The sequence below is a fragment of the Corvus kubaryi genome, unplaced genomic scaffold, assembly GCF_017639235.1.
Source record: "Corvus kubaryi isolate FWS band 111438036 unplaced genomic scaffold, C.kubaryi_AGA036_p1.0 37396, whole genome shotgun sequence".
In the NCBI taxonomy this organism is placed as follows: Eukaryota; Metazoa; Chordata; class Aves; order Passeriformes; family Corvidae; genus Corvus; species Corvus kubaryi.
Genome location: NW_024581135.1, coordinates 1761970 through 1779533, shown reverse-complemented (window position 1 = coordinate 1779533; position 17564 = coordinate 1761970).

The window sequence follows — 17564 nt, the reverse complement described above, 5'->3', positions numbered from 1 at the left end:
GCTGCGGCTGCCCCATCCCTGGAAGTGTCCCGGGCCAGGCTGGACGAGCCTTGGAGCGCCCTGGGGTAGTGCAAGGTGTCCCTGCCCATGGCAAGGGCTGGGAACGGGATGAGCTCTAAGGTCCCTCCAACCCAAACCAGTCTGGGATTCTATGAAGTCGCTCCAAGGTGTTCGACTTTTTCCCCATCCACTTCAAATTCCAGCCGTCATTCCAGAGGGGGATGGAATCCAGGATCTCTGGGGCTGTGCAGTGCTGTGCAAGCCAATGCAGCTCTTGAAATGGGGGATTAAAAATACCAAGGGGGAGGTGCCCAATCCCAAATCCCATCTAAAGCTCCTCCCAAAGGCCTGTTCTGCTGGTTGCTCCTGCTCCAGAGGGAAAACACACACAAACCCCTTTGGAATACCCTTTGGATTAAGGATCTTCCTTCTCATTTTTTGCCATTTCTTTGCTGTCTGTTCCAAGCAGCTTTGCTGGTTGAGGATGGGGAATTTTAATCTCTCCCAAATAAAAGGTTGGGCGTTCCCATCCCTCAGCGACTCTACACAAGGCCTTTAATTTATTTTACTTTTAACCAGAGATTTCTGGACGTTTATTTTCCTTTGCCACTGGTTTATTAGCAGAAGTTTATTAACATAAACCAGTTCCAGAGGTTTCAATAGTTCAAAATCAGAGCAAGACATCGGTTTTGTGTCCATGGTGATAAAACTCAGCCCTACAGTGTCCTTAGATCATTTAATAAAGTTTTGGCTTTATTTTATCAGGATTATTATGATATCCATTCCTAAACAATGTGATATATTAAGTAGCTATAATGTTGCAATTTTGATTTTTGGACTTTTTCATGAGCACATTTTGCTCACTATTGGATGCCACTCAACTCTTTTATTAATTCAATGTTAGCACACTTAATTCTCATTTGCTTTTAAATCAAATATTCATGTGGAATCTCTGAACTTCAGCAAAAAAAAAAAAAAGAGATGAGAGATTGGAGAAATTCAACTTTTAACTCTTTACAGAATGTGATTTATGTCCTCTAATAGGAGGCACTCTGGATTACATCCAGCCTGTATTGACTTGTCTTTAGGCAATCCCAATTTATCTCCTCTCCAGGGCTGCCACTTCAAGATGCTCCAATCAATCCCTGAGTTATCAGCCCCTCAAGTTTGTGGTCTGAATTCATAAAGATTCATTTCAATAAAGCTTCTATCCAAAGGAGACTGCAAAATCAAACTATCCAATTACAGATTTATCAAATATTAATAAGGAAAAATCTTCCAGATCTTTCGGATGCCAACATCCTTCTCCCCTGGTGTCAGGAAAGTAATTAGCAGCTGGCTTTGATTAAATTCTTCCCTCGGAGATTGCTGCTCTCAGTTTGAGGGAGAGGAAGGAACGCACACGACAGGATTCCTAATTCCTCCTTTGAAAGCCTTTTTGGAAAAATCCCCATGGGTTCAGTTCAGGGAAACTCCTCCGTGTCCAAAACCTGCAGCAGTTTTGGAGGTGAAACCTGAAGTTCATGGCCAGGTTTTCCTGTTGTTACTGAGATGCTCTTTTTCCTCAGGGATCCCAGCACGGGAAGGACGTGGAGCTGCTGGAGAGAGTCCAGAGGACACCATGGAGACGATCAGAGGGAAAGGCTGAGAGAGTTGGGATTGTCCAGCCTGGAGAGGAGAAGGCTCCAGGGAGAGCTCCGAGCCCCTTGCAGGGCCTAAAGAGGCTCCAGGAGAGCTGGAGAGGGACTGGGGACAAGGGATGGAGGGACAGGACACAGGGAATGGCTTCCCAGTGCCAGAGGGCAGCGATGGATGGGAGATTGGGAAGGAATTGTTCCCTGGGAGGGTGGGGAGGCCCTGGCACACGGTGTCCAGAGGAGCTGTGGCTGCCCCTGGATCCCTGGCAGTGCCCAAGGCCAGGCTGGAGCAGCCTGGGACAATGGAAGGTGTCCCTGCCCCTGGCAGGGTGGGAATGGGATGATCTTTAAGCTCCTTTCCAACCCAAACCATTCCATGATTCCATGATTCCATGACTCCATGATTCTTCTCTCTTTTTTTGGGACAGTGCTTTCCTCTTGGCACCCTGAACAGGCTGCAGCACAGGGAAGAGCCTCAGGAATTCAGGAGAGAGGGATGCAGAGGGAACTTTCCCAGTCACCACCACCCTCTGCCTGGAAAAAACTCCAAGCCCAAGCTGGGATTCTCCTTCCATGCCCTGACTTGCTGGATTCCTCGCTCTGGAAGAAGAGGAGCCAGAGGTGTCCCTGAGAAACTGCTTCACAAGGAAAAAGTGGATTTTCAGCCGTTTCCTCTCTCCTCTTGCAGGAACCCAGAGAAGCTGTGCAAACTCCATCCTTGGAGTCTTCAGAACTTTGGGATGAGATTCTGGAATTGGACTGGAAACCCCAAATCCAGAGTTTCATCCTTAATGGGGGTCTTTGCTGCTTTTATTCCCCATTCCACTCTGCTGTCAACCAGGTGGCATTCACCCGGAGGCACTGGAATTCTCCATGGTGGTTTTCCCTTTGGATACAGCAGAAGCTGGATAAGTGGTGATAGGAACACCGAGATATTCCTTATTCCCATTGTCCATTTATCTGTGCAATGATGGATTGCGCTGGTGCTCCCAATTTTCCTAATGGCACCCATTAAACTTCATTAGGACTGTGTTAAACCCCACTTGAAATCGTTGGCATCGATTTTGCATCTCTAAAACCTGCTCGCAGCACGTCAGGAACTGAGCATGCCCAGCCTCCCCAGCATTCCAGCCACATTCCCTGCGGTTCCAAAGTGCAGAGGGAGGGAGTGGGATCTCAGCCTGTGGTCCAGGGGATATTTAGGATCACCCTGCAGAGCTGACAGTTCTCAGCCATCCTTTATCACTGCCCCGGCCAGGGGATTTTTAGCCTCCAAACTCCAGCTCAGCCTTTTTGTTTATCCATTTCATTCCCTGTATTTATTTTCCCTCGCATATACACTGAGGCTCCCCCTTCCCTTGACCTGCTAAACCTCGGGAATGAGGAATGTCTGGAGTGCCAGGGAAACGGGGATGGAGGAGAAGGGAGGAAAGGTTTTAACGTGCTCTTTCCCCACAAAAGTAAACATCCTCTGGCTATAGGAAGCGTAAACTTCCCCTGGAAATGGATGTGTTTACATGAACAATCCCTTTCTTCTGGCATTTCCAGAGATTTGCTGGCTACCACTGGGGAAAGAGCCTTTTAAGTGAGCGGTGCAATTACACCAGATAAGTCTTTGCATGATTTGTTTTCTCTTTTTGGGAAGACATTCCCCCTGTGGATGTACTGCTGGGAACCTGAAAGGGATTTCCTCCTTTATCTCAGGGCCTTGTGTCCCTGCCCGCTGGAATGTCCATCCCAATGGGCAGAGGGGGAAAAGGCTTTTTCCCAGAAAACTGCCTGGCTCTGACTCCACTTTATGGAGATTTACTGGGAATCCTTTACCAGCGCAGCTTCTCCTGTATCTGGAAACTCCCAGTTTGTATTTTCACCCAAGAGATAATTTTATCAACCTTCCTAAACTGGAATGTGCCACTCCCAGGGACATCGTTCCGATAGGAGCCCTGGTGTGGGATTATCCGAATGGATCTGAGGTTGACACATCTCAGTTAATTAATTCATCTCAGTTCTTGTTGTGGCTTTTCATGTTTGGTTTAAGATGGAGAAGCTTTAAAAGCTTTATCATTTTCTTGGTAGGGATTAAACAGGAATATTTTTCCTGGGAAGCATGAGCTGCTCCTCCTCGCTCCCGTGGGGAGAGTGAGGGGATTCCTGTCTCCTTTCTCTCCAGGTATCCCTTGCAGCAGCACCTCAGGGATGCTGCCACATCCAACACAGCCTGTGGGGAGCAGGGAATGTGTGAAGCTTGGATGTTTTGGGAGGTATTTACATTTATGACTGGGAGGTGTCTCTCCCACTCCAAATCTGGGTTTTTATGGAATTTAGGTATCAATAATTTGGTGCTGAGGCTGTCACCAAAGTTGGAGGCCAGAAATAGTCTGGATTAACTTTAATGTGAGATGAATTTGGTCCACACTGGAGCTGGACTTGGAAAAGGACTGGTTTGTATCAGGACTGCACTTTCCTGAGGTCCCAGCTCTTGGATGGAGAGATCCAGAAGGAGCAGGAGGACCTGGAGCTCTCTCCTGGGATCTGCTGGTGGCAAAGACACCAGGCTTGGCAGCCTGGAAGTGCTCCAAGCCCTGCTGGTCCTGAGGCATCCATCTGCTCTGGAATGTGGCATTCCAGGCTCTGGGCTCGGGGTCTGTGTGCCAGATGTGCTGGGTGCCAGGTAAGGAGGCAGGTTCCCCTCAGAACTGTATCAAAACCAGCTTTTTATAGGCTGGTTCTATTTCGGTCAATCTTTCTTTATCCATCTGGGAATTGTTAGAAAATCTGAGGAGGCAGAATTCCTGCTTAAAGCCAGTGCCATGCCTAATGGGCTACTCATTCCAGCAGATTCCTCATTTATTGGTTTTTTTAAATATACAGGGTCATATTTTTTAACCCTCAAGGATGGGAAGCGTGTCTCGCAAAAAGGTTTATGGCATCGTGTGCTGCCTGTGAGTTATGAGGCTGTTCCTGTCTGGCAGGGAATGAAAGAGCCCAGCATCTGGCAGAATGTGAAACCAGAAATCCCAGAACTTCCCACTCAGAGGAGCTGGGATGGCTGATGGATGTTGTGATAAAATGTCTCTTTTGACGTGTGAGGCAGGACAGTTGGAGGCCCTTTCTGTTGAAATTGATGGAGTTTAACCAAACCTCCTGGCTGGAAACTTGAGGAAATCAGTCATTGTGCAGCACGTTGCTGCCATGCTGTAGCAGGGATGCTGAAAATCCCTAAATATCCCTCTTTTGTCCCATGTTTTAGGAGCAAATCTCGTCTCAGCTCAGTGAGAAAGGACCTAAATAGTGCCGAGAATTTCAGGGATCAGTCCAGAAAACCATATTGAAAAGCCTCATCGAATTCTTGTTACCCACATTCAGAGCTCCGTAAAGTTTCCAGAAGACGTTCTGATGCATTTAGTGAAAACTGGGAGGAAAACAGCCATTAATAGATGTTGCATATTAGGAATTCCCAGATATTTCCTCCTCCGAGTCACCGAGTGAGGCAGAATCCAGGTGTGAACTCCCTGTCTGGGCTCTCCAGCATCGATTTGGTACTTGGGGGTGAAATTGTTGCTGTAGAGGAGCCTTGGGTAGAGTCATGAGGCAAATAATTATTCAAATGACTGCATTTTGCTTTGTTAAAGTCAAACCTCTTCACTTGGAGAGCGTTTTTATTGTGCAGAATGAAATCCTTCTGCTGACAAACCCGGTTGGCTGCTGTTACATAATTCTGTCACCAAACCCTTGTTCCTAATTTGCCTTTTTGCTGATGCCTCATTCCATAAACACTTATTTATCCTTCAGGAAGAATAAGAAATAGTGGAATTTCCAGACCACCTTCCTGGTGGGTTTAATATTCTCTTTTTTTACCAGCTCAGGGATAACAAGCAACCTCCTGACTTGTCACCGACAGATTCCTTTTCTTGTGTTGGAATGACTCAAACAAGTGACTGAAAACTCCATTTTGCATATGTCAACCTCCTCCTTTCTCAAGGTAACTTAAAATAAAGGCTCCTCACTTTCTCACATCGACTTCAGAAGGAAACATCAGACATTCCCCTTCAAAAGTTCTGATAGGAGCAGGTGAGACCTGTGAGATGATCAAAGGGAGAGGGAAGTTTGCTGAAATCTCCTGTCTGTGTGATGGAGCCATGAAATGCTGCGCGTTCCCATCCTGCACGTCAGATTTCAGCCTGCAAAGAGCTTCTTTGGTGCACACTGTTTGCATTTTCGGTTGGCAGGATCTTCCAAACGACTGAAAGAAAGGGAATCAGTGGGGTTAATGATCGGTTGATCTGTGGGATAAATCAGTATGATCCTCTGGGATAAATAAATACTGATCAGAAGAAACGGGATTAGGGGGACAAGCTGTGGTGGTGGATCGGAAGGGATCGTTCCTGGTCCGTTTTGCTGATTCCCTGCTGAATTTTTTTTTGAATTTAAAAATTCGTTTACCTCCCAGACAGATGCGCAACTTTGACAGCCTCAGGATCATTTAGCTGGAGTGGAATGAATGCTTCCTTCAAACCTGTAGATGAATGACAAAAAGCCCCAGAGATGCAGCAATGTGCAGGCAGTTTTTTTGAATCTGTAGGGTTTTTTTCAACTCCACACAGCAGACCCAACATTTTGTGCTGTCTCCCAAATCTTTTGCTTTGACAGGAGGTAGAAATCAGTGTCTGGTGTGTCTAACAAAAGGCAGCATCAACACATCTCTGTGTACTTGAATATTCAAATTCACATCTTTATTCATCTCCCTCCAATCCGTTCCAAAGTCGCTCATCACCAGCTCTGGGCATGAACCACACCAGCTGTGAGCTCAGCAGAGGTTTCTCCACAGAGGCACAAAGGAGAGCCTTGAGGTCGTGGTGAGATCATCATTTCAGCGCCCTGAAATCAGCATCCCCTGGGAGCAATCCCAGCTCAGCTGCTCCAGCCGAGCCTAAACAGCTCAGGAGAAAGGAGAAGCGAGACTCCTTTCTGCCCTGAATAAAACAACTTTTGGAGTGAATCACTTCGAGGGAAGAAAGCCTTGGAGCAAGCAAAATGTTTCGCTGAGTAAATCAGTTTAATGTGGAAAACCAGCAGAAGGGCTGAGTGCCTTTTAACACTTTTCTTTTTCTGTTGTGCTCGCTTTTTTCACCAGGGAGAAGCTGGTCTTTGGGACCCAGCTCTGGCCCTGGGTGAACCAGTGGCTGCACCTATTTCCCTGCTCCTTTGGGAGCTTTTTGGGAATCAATGAACATGTGGGGAAAATGGCATTTCTCGTTAGTATGGGCGCTACGGAGCTGATAAAGCGAGCGGGTTTGGGAAGGTCACCGAGGCAGGGTGGCTGTGGGCTGTGACATCTCTTTTGTAGCACATCATTGCCTGGTGTGAGCGTTGCTGTCCCTCCAGACTCCCCCGGGATGTCGGGGAAGTGTCCGTGGCTGCAGAGCTGTCACCCTGCCAGCGAGAGGGCAGAGGAAATGAAGGCGCTGCTCCCTGGGGCACCTCCTGAATATTTATGGTGGCAGCGCTAAGGGTTTCTGTGGAGCTGCTCGGCCCGGGGGGATCTGGAGCTGATTTTCTGCTGCTGTTTGCTTTGCAAGCTGCCAGGATCCATCCCCAAAGCCAGATGAGCTGCCTGGGTGCACAGCGGTGATGGGGCTGTGACAGGCACACACGTCCTCACTGCGTTGTGACAGCTCCTAAGGAGCTCCAGGTCTGGGGACAGCAGGGCAGAGCTGATCGTAACACACTGATCACCCCAAAAACACCCACGGGGGAGGAAAAGGGGGAAGAACCAACTCACATCAGCCAAGGACCTGCTTGGCCAGCCCTGAACTCTTGGGAGAGAGCCCAGCTCTGGCACAGGGTGCCCGGAGCAGCTGTGGCTGCCCCTGGATCCCTGGCAGTGCCCAAGGCCAGGCTGAACATTGGGACTTGGAGCAGCCTGGGACAGTGGAAGGTGTCCCTGCCCATGGCAGAGGGTGGGACAAGATGGGTTTTAAGGTTCCAACCCAAACCATCGGATGGTTTTATGAGCCCTCTGCTGCCAGTGCCCCTCTCTGTCCCTTGCAGCCCTTCTCCTTGCCCATCCATGCCTGTGGACTGGTTTAAACACTTGCCAGTATTTAAACTGAGCCCAGCAGCCCTCAGCAGCAATAAAAGCCAGTGCTGTGTGTTTGTGCACTGACTGCTGATTGCCTGGGTTGCAGAAAAGTGGGTTAGACTCAGATTATTGCCTTTGTCCACATTCCTGACCTTTTCCCTCACATATTGCGTGGCCCGCGGGTGGAGGAAGGAGGATTAAAGGTTAAGCAGCCTCTCTTGAAAGAGTTAGGATGCCTAAATGTTTAAAATGTTTCCTTTCCCCAGTAATTCCGATCTATATTAAAGCTAAAACCCTTCTGAGAGGTAATAAAACAGAGCAGTGGAGGAGATCATTGGGAAGATTAGGAAGAAGAGACTTAAGAGCTTACTCTTGATGCTTCTGGGTTTATACTTTGTTCTTGTTTTACTCTGTCAATCTCTTCTAGCGTTTCTCCCGGTGGTTTTATTGTGTTTTTATGGAGCAGGGATGGTGCTGCAAACTGCCAGGGAAAAGCTTGTTGTCGTTGGGTGGAGGGGGAAGAACATTCCTTTGCACATTTTTCGCTGTTCCTGTTATATCTCAAATTTAGAAAGTAACAAGAAGCAGCATCCAGTTCTCATTAATGCTTCAGGGTTGGTTGTTTTTTGGGGGTTTTTTTGGCACATATGTTTTCATTTCCAGGCGTCCAAAGGAGAAGATGAAATTCCTCCTTCCCAGCCAGCACTGGAGCACACCAGGACCAGCAGATTCCTTGGATTTTGCTGCCAGGTAGGAGCCTGGTAACCTGCTTTGTCTGCTTGGGTTATCCCTAAACCCAGCAGCAGTGGGAAGTACAGTGCTGGTTTTTTGGGACAAAGGGTCGTGCTGTGACTGCTTCCCTTATGTGAGCGTTCTTCTTGACACAGCCTGGCTGGTGGCCCACATTAATTTGCTCCAAAAAAAAAAAAAAAAAAAAAAAAAAAGAAAAAAAAAGGAAAAAAGAGATGATATTCACGTTCTTGGAGGAGTTGTGTGTTCCATCTGGATACTGCAAACCTGTGAACCTTGTCCAAATAACTCCCGTGTTCTTCTTGCTTGATTTTTGTGCATCTTGTCAGTTAAATATATCCGGGAGCTCCCGAGGCAGGAGCGTGAGGGCGCCTTGTGCCCATCACAGCCAAGGGGTGCCCTGGAAGATGCTCCCATGGAGCATTTGCTCCCTGATTAAATCCCAGCAGTGTGGAATTCTGTTTGGGATGGCTCACAAGTCGGTGTTGGCAGGAATTCCATAGGATTCCCATGGAAATGTGTTTTGTCGGCTCGGGTGTGAGCAGGTCTCGGAGCTCCGGGCCTGGGTCTCTCTGCTGCCCTGGCACTGGGGGGACTGGGGGATGTTAAAAGGCTCCTCTCCCTCTTAATTTCAGTGTTTCTATGGAAACAGATCCCAAACAGGAATCATTCTCTCCTGCTTTTTCTCATCCTGGTTTCGACAGTGGGAAAAAGTGAAATTGGGATGAAAGCCAGAGCAGGCAGCAGTAGGTGTTGCTGTGGGAGCAGGACCAGGTCCTTGCTGCTCACGTTCCTCTTCACTTCCAAATCAAAATACGTGGAAATAGGAACTCCAAAAGCTTCAGTTCTTATTTGGGAGATGATTTCTGTGTTTTATTCAAAAGGTGACTCATGTGACCATGACATCAGAGCATTGCCACCAGCTGCAAGGGAAGGAGGCTGCAGAGCTTTCCAGATTTCTCCTAAACCCCCTGACCTGGAGCACCTCTAGCTTGGGTTTCAGGAATAAAAACCCAAACTCTGAGAACTGTACATTATGGAAATAAAATATTCTTTTGGGGAAAGAGAATTTGGATGAAAATACTTTGGGGCCTGGCCTGTGTTTGTCAGGGAGATGAAAACCAGCAGCTTTTTGCTGTCTCAGGCATTTGAGTCTTGTCTTCATCACCGCAAGTAGTGCAGGATAAGGAGGTGCAAGCTGGGGATGAAAGCTGGGAAGAGAAATCCCTCTACAAGTCATCAGTGAAGCAGCTTCTTGGCAATGAAAACTTCAGGAATTGTTTACTCTTTGGCGATAAACTTGGAAGTCTGGATGTTGAGCGCTCGGCTGGAGAGGGACCTGGAGCTCTGGGGGCTGCAGGACCTGGTGCATGCAATGGATTTGGTGCTTTTGAGGCATTTCTAACACTGCTGGTGGCTGTCACTCGGTGTCACAGCAGGGTGACAGGTTCCATGTGCTCCAGGTGTTCCTTATCTTTACTCCAAGGTGTCTCCACCAACGGATCACGTTTTGTTTCATGCCTGGCTTGGCGAATCCTTCAGGCCCAGCTATCCCAGCACCCGGCAGGAATGAGGAATAAACTCCAGTAATTCAGGCTGTTACTGGTCAAACTGGGCTGATCCTCTGGCTGCGTCCAGGGAGGAGAGAGTGAAAAGGGAAGGAGGGTGGTGAGCACCTGGACAGGTTTGATCCCAAACCAAACAAGAGAATTTCTCACAGGTCATCTTGGGAATAATTGCCTTTTTGGGAGATTACTCCTCTCTGTGGTGTTCAGGGACAAAGAACAGAGCTCAGGAAGACGATCTGTCCTGATATCTGTGACAGGAGGGAGCGCTGGCCACTGCCCTCCTTGTCACCCTGAGAAGGGAAAGCAGAACTCTCCAAGCATTTTGAGGCTTTCCCCAAATTTCCCCATCCAGATCTGGGCTGGAGCCCTTGATGGGACCTAAGCTGGGTGTAACTTTCAAGTTCATCACCATGTCATGGTCTTCTTCAGCAGCCAGCCCTGCTCTGTGTCCCTGGTCCCATCCTCTCCAATCAAAGGAGATGTCACTAAAAAAATCCCTGCTGCTGTATTCACACTGAAAAGAAAGAGTTAAACTTTCTTTTTTTCCCATTTTTTTTAGGGCCTGCCTTGATGTAAGCTTTGGTATTTAAAATTAATGAAGAAAATGAGAAAATAATGTGGCTCATATTACTCCTCCTCAGCTGTTTTGCTTTTTCTGGCAAATTGTTGCTTGTAGACGTCTGGCATTTTATTTCTTTTTGGGGTTTTTTTAAGCTTTGACATCTCTCATCATGCTCCATGTAACTCTTTCTTGGGAATTATGTGACGGGTGGATGGTCCCTCATTCCTGGTCCTGCTCCTCAGGGCATCCCTTTGCAAAGCCCTTCTCCCTCTCTTCCTTCCCTCCTCCAACCTGTGGGCGTCTGACTCAGAGAGCTGGAGACTCATTCTGGAGCTTTCACGTGTAACTTCTCATTAATTAACTCATGACTCAACATGTTCACATGAGAGAAGAGGGACTTTGCAGTTTTGCTTTTGCTTTCCCTGGTTTTGGTGCCGCATGGGTGCGTGGTAGAATTCCTTTGGAGACAGTAACATTTGTGGGATGGATCAAGTTGTGGTTGCCCCATCCCTGGAAATGTTCCAGGCCAGGTTTGGGATAGTGGGAGGTGTCCCTGCCCATGGCAGGAGATGGAATGGGATGGCTTTAAGGTCCCTTCCAACCCAAACCAGTCTGGAATTCTCATTTTAGGGCTAAAGCCAGCTCTGGCACTGGAACCAGGCTTGAAAGGAAAAGATCTAGAAGCAATGAGGTTCTTGCACGAGTGCGGCTACAGTGGTGGGAACTCCTCTGCCCAGATTGCCCTGCTCACTGGGGTTGGCCATGCCCTGCAATTTCTCCACGTCAAAATCCTGGTGCTGGGCTGGCCGTGCCAGCGCAGTTGGGTTGGGCATCTTCCATCACGTTGGATTGAGTGTCTTCCATCTTGTTGTGGTGGGCATCTTCCATCACGTTGGGTTGGGCATCTTCCATTGGGTTAGGTGTCTTCCATCATATTGGATTGGGCATCTTCCATCATGTTGTGTATCTTCCATCACATTGGGTTGGGTGCCTTCCATCATGTTGGGCTGGGCATCTTGCATTGCATTGGATTGGGCATCTTCCATCATGTTGGGTTGGGCAACTTCCGTCAGCGATGGGTCCAAATTCCCACATGTCCCCGTGTCCGACCCCTCCAGCTGCCAGACTTGCAAATGAGGAGGTGTTAAGGTGCACGGAGGCTCCTGGCAGCAGCTCCTCATTTCTCCTGAGGTTTGGGAAGTGCCAGGCGTCCGGATGCCGCCTCCATCGGAGCTGGGCAGGGTGACGGTGACCATCCCAGAAGGAGACATTCCCATGGGTTTGTCCCATGCCTACAGCCGTACATGTGCTCCTCAGAGGGGATCTCCCTCCTCGTGGACTTTAAATGGCCATAAACCCCCAGGTTTCTCTTTCTTCCACTTTGCACTTTAGGAACGGTTGGAAAAGTGAAGGAAAAATTGTTAAACTGAAGCAATTGAGTCGAGCATCCAACTGCAAGCCTGGGGCCAAGCCTCTGATAGGAAAAACAACTCCAAACCCTCCTGCACCCAAATAAGTCCAATAAAAGCTCCAAACTTAATCTTGAACTTGAGCTCGCAGGATTGGGGTTATTAAAGTTATTAAAATCCAGTTGTTGGAGGGCTGGGGACTCCGTTAAGGAATCTGCGGCTCAGGGAGGAATTTTGCCCAGGGGGATTTCCTGGTTAATGCAGCTGTTGACTGGCAAATTGCTTTGCTGGCTGGGCCAGTGCTGGGCTGCTTCCATATGGAATTGCTGCTGCTGCTGGAGGTGAAGGGGAAGAGTGGGGAAAACTCCCAATAATTCAACCCCTGTGTGGGATTCAGGCTCCTGGTGCTCTGTCCTAGCTATAAATATTAAACCTGGATTTGGGATGGGATTTCAGCGTGGCCTGTTGGCTCCTCTTCCCGACCTCATCCATCTCCAGACCGGAGGGGTGGGCTGCAGGATGCTGCTCTCCTCTCCTTATCCATTTTTCCTCTCCCTATCCGTATTTCCTCTCCTTCCATTAATCACTCTAATGGCAAACTGGAAGGAAAGGAGTTTAAAAATCCCTATTTATCTGTAGGAACATATCAGAACCAGAGCCAGCTCTGCCCCACAACGCCTGGAGGGGGTGGAAAAGCTCTGGATTTTGGGAGCTGGGGGATGAGAGATCCCACACTACTCTGTGTCTGCAGGGAGGTGACTTTGCAGGGTCACAGAGTGCTGGATTTATTCCTCTGGGGGCTCTAAACCCTCTTTGCAAGGGGCACATTTGAGTTATGAGTTGCAGCTCCACCGAGTCCCAACGTCTGGGCAGAAACGATCCCCCAGCTCATTGTAAATGCAGGCAGGCCTGCAGTAAATAGGATTCAATTAGCAGGAAAAAGCTCGGAAAACCAGAGGTTCTTTGCAGTTAGGAGGGCTGGAAGAGGGGGAAGAGGGCAAGCCCGGGGTTGCTGAGCCAGCCCTGGTGCCTGATTCGTGCTTCACTGGGGAAATTGCTCTGGTTGGTGTTAAATTTTAGATTATGTAAGGTTGGAACTGGGTCTGACTGATTTAAGTTGTACCAGGCTGAATTTCGAGTCTCAGCTCTGATAACGTTAAACATTTCTTGCCAGGCTGCAGAGAGCTCCCCTGTTAGACTGCACAGGAGGTATCGCCCCATAATCTTTCCCTTCATGAGAAGATTCATCTATTAAACCAAAGTTTTGCACTATAAAAATATATTTAATATTATTTTTTGAGTGGACAACAAGTTTTTTCCACCTGTCTACCACTGCTGTGGCTGTCTCATCCCTGGCAGTGTCCAAGGCCAGGTTGGACAGGGCTTGGAGCAACCTGGGATAGTGGAAGGTGTCCCTGCCCATGGCAGGGCTGGGACTGGATGGGCTTTGAAATTTCTTCCACCCCAAACCATTCAATTGTTTTATAATTCGGAGTTTTCACTGAAAACACAAACACTTCCAGCCAATATTTTTTATAAACCCTGAAGTCATTTCATTTTTTGGAAGGCCTTTTCAGAGAGTTCAGAGAGGGGAAAAAAACCCAAACATTGGAAGAGCTTTGCTGGCTAAGCCTGAGAAAAATCTGTGTTACTTTATTCCCTTGTAGAAATGTGTTTGGTTCCACAAACGCAAAGGTGCCGGCGCTGCAGGTGTGTGAGGGGGTGATAAGTGCTGTTCACACACTTAGTAAAGCGGTGTGCAAATAAATGACCACATTCCCGATGGTTTGAAACTCCTGGCGGGTTCCTTATGGAAAGGAAACAGCCAGACCAAATAGATTCAGCCCAGAACTTGTGTTTTAATGGATGAAACTCTCTGAAGCGCTCGGAAACGCGGCAGGAAAACGCAAAATCCCACGTGTTCCAACGGAATTGTTATGACCTTGCAGCCAGGAATTCTAACAATTATTGCACAACGCTGGTCTCCTTCCTTTTCCCGTCCTGTCCGGGCTGCTGTGGTGGGTGCACCTCATTCCCAGGCGGAGAGCATCTCCAACAGGAATGAGAGCCCCTCGGAAAGCGGTGGCTGCAGGCAGAGCGCAATCATTAGGCTGATTTCCCTCCATAATGAGGTGTTGTGGAGCACAGCTCCATTGAAAGGCCTTTAAATAATGTTAGCATTGAATAAAACAACCTTCCAGGGAAATCAAATCCCTCGCCGCCTCTGGCGCTGCCTCTGAAAGGGAATCAATTTTCTTTGCCTGATAGCTTTCCCCAGCACTTAACGCGCACGGGGGAAGGCGTTCATTGTGAGGGTTGCCCGGGAATTGCCTTCTGAAGGTCAAATCTTGGGGAAAAAAAATGAAGGAGAAGAAAGAAAACAAGGTTTGGTGACCCCTATCCTGATGGGAGGGACCTGCTGCAGCTGCTTGGCTGGGGAGAGGGGCTGCAATGCTCATGGTAGGGTTTGGTTGTAGGTTTTAATTAGAGATACAATGAGCCTGTGGGGGTGTTTTCCTTAAAATTCCAACCAGGAAGCCAATCCTAGCCTGGATTTGGGCTCTGTGGCTGTTTGGGTGTCCCTGGTTTAGCTGTAGCATCCTTGGCTTGCACAGTCTGAGCCAGCCGGAGCATCCAACACGTTGCTTGCCTCGCTTTGGAGACAAAGCAACGCACAGAACAAATCCAGAAATCCCACATTCCTGGCTGGCTTTGCAGGGAAATTCCCGGCAAAGTGCAAAATCGGGGATTCCTTTAAAACCACGCTTAATTCCCCTCCTTGTGGAGCATCCATGTGGCTGCTCCCTGGGTTTACTCCACTGCGGCTGTGAAAACCAGGAATGAACAGTTTGGGGTGAAACGAGTTCAGGCCACCCTCAGGAAGTCAGGATTAATGAGCTTCTGAGGGTAACAGGAAGCAGGATTGGGCCCAGGATGGATTCTCAGCAAAATGCAAAGCCCAGGGATTGTGTAGGACAGGGAATGAAATGTCAGAGTGGGGGTTCAGGTACTGAGGCTGAACATTTCCCAGGAAAATCCCACTCGGAAATCATTTTCCCCATAAAATCCCAACTGCCGAGTGTCACCGTAATGCGCCCTAATGACGGGGAGGGGGGGCACTTTTAGAGAGTGGTTTTAAAAAAGCTCTGGAATCCATCTGGATTCTCTTAGGAACAAGCAAAACCTCATCAGGGACCACTTCAAAGCCCATTTCCTCCTGCTTAAATTATCTCGTGTGCGCCTGCTGCTGCACGGACATTGTTCCATTAGGGATGATTTTTGACTGTGCCTAATCGGAACAAACGGCACAATATTCCAGGAGTGATTTCCAATTTGTTGGGAGCCCTGATTCCTGCAGAAAGCCTGCCTTGGCTATGGAGCTGGATATAGGGGGGAATTCACAGCCCTCCTGCATGATGTCCTGCCCAGAGGCTTTGGAAAATGGAATTAATTGAGGGCTTTTAGGAAGCATGGCAGTGTTATCTTTTAATTGTGTGTGAGTTGTTTTAATGGTGTTGAGCTTTCAAATTGTTTCCTATTTCTATTTCTATTATATTTATATTTCTTTTATCTTTATTTTATATTTATATTTATATTTATTTTTATATTTATTTTTATTTATTTTTACATTTATATTATATTTATATCTATATCTATATTTATATTTATTTTATATTTATATTTATATCTATTTTATATTTATTTTTATATTTATATTTATATTTATTTTATTTTTATTTTTATTTTTATTTTCATTTTTATTTTTAGTGTATGTACAAAATTTTATCTATTATTTATTTCTATTTTTTTACATTTATATTATATTTATATCTATATTTATATTTATTTTATATTTATTTTAATATTTATTTTTATTTTATATTTATTTTTATATCTATTTTATATTTATTTTTATATTTATATTTATTTTATATTTATTTTTATATTTTTTAAAATTTTTATTTTTATTTTATTTTTATTTTTATTTTTATAGTGTATGAACAAATATTTTATCTATTATTTATTTCTTTTTTTTTACATTTATATTGTATATGTTTATATCTTTTCATCTCTATGATATTCTTATATTTTAAAAATATATTGCATATTTTATATATTTATGATATCTTTATTATCAATTTTATAGATTTAAATACATATTTGTTTGTAATTTTTTTTCATATTCCACAGGCCTGATGACCAATCTTTCCATCCACTCTCCAGGATGAAGGCTCAACCTGCTGCTGCCACTCCGGGTATTTTCTTCTCCACTTTCCTTTTCCCATTTTCCCTTTTTTATCCCTTTTCCCTTTTGCCCTTTTTTATCCCTTTTCCCCTTTTCCCTTTTTTATCCCTTTTCCCATTTTCCCTTTTTTATCTCTTTTCCCATTTCACCTTTTTTGCACGTGCACTGGCAGGGAAGAGCAAACGATGTTGTTTGCTTCCCAGTCAGATCCATTTGGATGATCCTGATGTCCTTTTGTGCCACACCCTGATGGCACAACGGTGCCTCAGATTAAACCCGTGTCAAAACTGGGATCTGCCCCCATTCCTCCTTTTCCCCTTGTGGAGCGACTCCTTTGTCACCTGGCAGATGAAGGGAGGGCAATTCCTGCCCTTTATTCCATGCTCCGGCACAGCCTGGGAATTGCTGCCTGCTGTGGAGTAGGATTTGGAAAGAACACATAAGTTTAGCATGTTAAAATAGGTTTTTGGTGGGATTATAGCAGAGTAACAATCCCAGTTTTTGTATCTCTGGAATTGAATTCCAGACTGGTTTGGGTTGGAAGGGATCTTAAATCTCATCCCCCGTGGGCAGGGACACCTCCCACTGTCCCAGGCTGCTCCAAGCCCCATCCAGCCTTTGCTTGGACCCTGCCAGGGATCCGGGGGCAGCCACAGCTTCTCTGGGAATTCCATCCCAGCCCCTCCCCACCCTTCCAGCCAGGAATTCCTTCCCAATATCCCATCTGACCCTGTTCTCCCCCTCAGACTCTTGTCTTTTGAACTAGGCAGCTCCAGGCCCTGGGAATGTACAAACATTCCTGGTGGTCCCTGCTCATCATCCCAAACTCCAGCCTGGCCCGGGCAGGGAATGAGCCTCAGCAGCAGATGCTGCATCCCTGCTCCCTTCAGGAACTTCCTGCAGGGATAGGGTGAAAAGGAAAAGAGGAAAATCCCGATTTCTTCATGTTCTAGATATTAAAGAAGATACTTTGGTGGCTCAGCAACACAAGGACCATTTTATTCAACATGCTTTAATGTGTACCAGGTGTGTATCCAGCAGCTCCAGCCCTGGAATTTTCCAGCAATCCAATAAATTATTGGGTTTTTTAATTGACTCCGCTATAGCTTGAGATCCACATTTGATCTCCCGGTATTACCTCTGCCCTGATGGCCTTGGCAATTTGCCCAGAGCTATTTGATTTCCAAATCAGCACTTCTGGCTTTATTTTGTGGTCATTGGTGGCTTTGGGGGGATTTCTACCCCCGAAGCTTTGCTAGGCCATAAAAATTCAGAATGGGGGGAGTTTATACCCCCAAAATCTTGCTAGA